This window comes from Pteronotus mesoamericanus, unplaced genomic scaffold (assembly GCF_021234165.1).
Source record: "Pteronotus mesoamericanus isolate MK-2021 breed Mesoamerican mustached bat unplaced genomic scaffold, CSHL_Meso_final contig_169, whole genome shotgun sequence".
NCBI lineage: Eukaryota > Metazoa > Chordata > Mammalia > Chiroptera > Mormoopidae > Pteronotus > Pteronotus mesoamericanus.
The window spans coordinates 12,742,012-12,745,026 of NW_026555068.1; the positions used below are offsets into that span (position 1 = coordinate 12,742,012).

At 45.4% G+C, this 3,015-nt stretch overlaps 1 non-coding gene across 1 annotated transcript; it reads left to right on the top strand.

Moving 5' to 3' along the window:
* The first annotated feature begins 276 nt into the window (after positions 1-276).
* LOC129064920 (U6 spliceosomal RNA) lies at positions 277-384 on the top strand. The gene has a single exon (XR_008528532.1). It is a non-coding gene; the product is annotated as a U6 spliceosomal RNA (small nuclear RNA).
* The last annotated feature ends 2,631 nt before the right edge of the window (positions 385-3,015 follow it).

A 3,015-nucleotide genomic window follows, 5' to 3' on the forward strand; every position in this document is an offset into this window, starting at 1 on the left:
CTACATGCAGGCAGAAACAAAATTTATTAAATGAATACCATTGTCACACACTGAACTGAAGGGTGGGGAGAGACCAAAACTTAAGTAGCTTTAACACACCTCTTTGGCTATGAACTTTCATTCTAAAGGAATTTGATTGAATCTAAGATTTCACTAATTGTAATATGGAACTCAATTTCAGAGATGTTAAGCCATGGGGGGGGGGGGAATAGTATCTTAGAATCAATGGAATATCATATAATATAGGAAAATGCAAATCAGAATTAAATCAACTCAGTGCTCGCTTAGGCAGCACATATACTAAAATTGAAACAATACAGAGAAGATTAGCATGGCCCCTGCGCAAGGATGCCATGCATAATTCATGAAGCGTTCCATATTTTTACAAACCTACAGTAATGAGAGGGAAGGAGGGAGGGAGGTAATGGGGAAAAGAAGGGGAAGGGTCAAATCAAGGAACATGTATAAAGGACCCATGGACAAAGCCAAAGTGGGGAAGGATTGAGGGAGGGAGGTTGGGATGGGTGGGGCAGGGGAAAGTGGGGGCAGGGAAATGGAGACAAATGTGTTCGAAGAAAGGAAGGCAGGGAGGGAAAGGAAGGGAAGGAAGGAAAGGAAGAAAGGAGAAAGAAGAAGGAAAGAAAGAGGAAAAGAGAAGAGAGAGAAAGAAGGGAAGGAAGGAAAGAAAAAGAAAAAGAGAAAAAAGAATTAAATCAACCCAGATAATTCAAGAGTATTAGAGTAAGCACCAAATGCTTCTTTAGGGTATCAGGCTAAGGGCACTTCAGAGCTTTATGACAATGCATAAAGGTATATGCATATTAAGGGGTAAAGGCAATCATTGTTCAATTGGCACAGAGTTTCATTGGATGATGAAAAAGTTGTGGAGATCATAGTGCTGAGGGTTCAACATTTTGGATGTTTCTAATGCCATTGAATTGTAAGCTTAAAAGTGTTGTTAAAGTGGTGAAATGTTATACCAAAATAAGAAAAATCACCCAAAAATACTGTAAGGCAATTTTAGTAGAAAATCTATAGCAAATTATATGTTTCACTTACACACTTATATAAAAGGCATAGTAAAATATTCATGTACTCTTGGAGCATAGGAGCCTTTTGAAAAGCCTTAAAATTATTGGCAGAATTAGTGATGGTAGAACATACAGCCTGGAGACCCACCAGGCTTCCTTTCCCAACTCCAGCTGAGTGACCTCTCTACCTCAGTATCCTCATTTGATTAATTGGAACAATAATAATAGCAGGTGCTATTATTAACTTAATTACAACTTCATAAGGTTGTAATGAAGGGAATAAACGAGGTGCTCAGAAAATACCATTCTTATATTCATTCTGAGCTTTCCAGATTATGGAAGATTTACCAGGCTTAGCTCAAGTTCAGCCTCCTCGAAACCTTTATAGTCTAGCCTCTTCAGAGACTGCAAAATCTACCCCAATCACACAGTTGCCCCTTCTCCAGTATTGTTTCATCACCTTTTCATGTTTTGTTCTTCAATTGGTTTGATCCTATTTACAAGTTACTTTCGAGCAGAAGCTCTTCCAGCCTTATTTCCCACCCTGTGACCTACTTCCGTTAGATAGGAGTATTTATATAGCTGTTCCACAGAAAACAGTCTTTCACACATTTGCCCTCTGCTACAAAACATAACAAGACAAAAAAAAAAAAAAAATCCTTAGAATGTTTTATTCTCCACCCCAGGGAACTTCAGGTTTTTTCTGGGCAGAATGTTCAAAATTCAGTTCAAATCCACTGTTCTATAGCTTTCTGTAACTTTCCTCGGAGGTATAAGGTAACTAACATATCGCTCCCAAACTGTACTACTGTAGGCACTTGTAAAATTTAATATTCGCAATCTGAAAAAGTAGGCCTTACGGAGTCCTTTTAACAGAGGAGTAATCCAAGACTCCGAGAGATTTGGTGATTGCCCAAGGATACACCTAGGAAGTTGGCAAAGCCAAGATTGGGTACCCTTGCCTTCCCTTAGGGGATGTCGCCTCCATCTTGGGTACAGTACCGATTGCCTCCCCCCTCCAATAGAGGCAATCTGCTTCTTTGGCATCTGCTCTTCAAGGAGTCTGGCAGTTTGCAGTTGCTCGATAATTATTTGTTGAATGAACAATTTAAGACTTTGCCTAACACTACGGTAAAGGATGTAAAGCAGTAAAGGAGGCTGGAGCTGGAAAGGACACGGATTGATACACTGTAGAGCAATCATCTCATCTTGCTAATGCTGAACTGGGAGATTTGAGATGATAGGGCCCCACAGCTAGTTAGTGGCAGAGGTAAGCCTAGGAGGAATTCACTTATCCACTCGATAAATATCGAATGCTTGCTGGAGAGTGGTAGAACTAGGGAGAAAATGTCGAAGAAGGGCATAATCTTCACCAATCCCTCTCCAGAGCATTGAAGAAGCACTGCAGAAGACTAAGATGGGAACAAGGTTCCTAGAAAAAAGGATGTGAAGAAAGAAGCAAGAGAGCTGGGAAACAATTAGAGAAGGGAAGAAGGAGGAAGCGGTGCGATCCTCGGCCCTCTCGGACCGTTTCTCCGCCGAGACACACGGGGGCGCTGCATCTCTCTTCGCGTCCTTTGCCCCGGCGGCGCCGCCGGATCGCCTTTTCCCGGCGGAAATGCCCAGGCGATGACGGAAAGCCGGAGGGAGGGCAGAGAAAGACCGAGAGAGAAGTGGGGAGGAAACTGGGAGAGGCCCGCGAGAGGGAGGTGGTGGAGGGGGGTGGCCATCATCAGGCGGGAGGTGCGCTGAATCCCGGAGCCGCGCTCACCTCACCTCCCCACTCCCGCGGCGCGCGGTCCAGGCGGGCAGGGACAGCTTGGGATTTCCTGGAGGCCGCGCGTCCGCAGCCGTCCGCCGGGCTTGGGCGGGGCGCGGGACCCAGGGCCGCTCTCCCCGGCTCCTTCTTCTCCCGCAGGGAGCTGGCGGCGGCGGCTGGAGAGGGGAACGGCACCGGGGCCGAGGGTGGGTGGGGGCGGGGAGG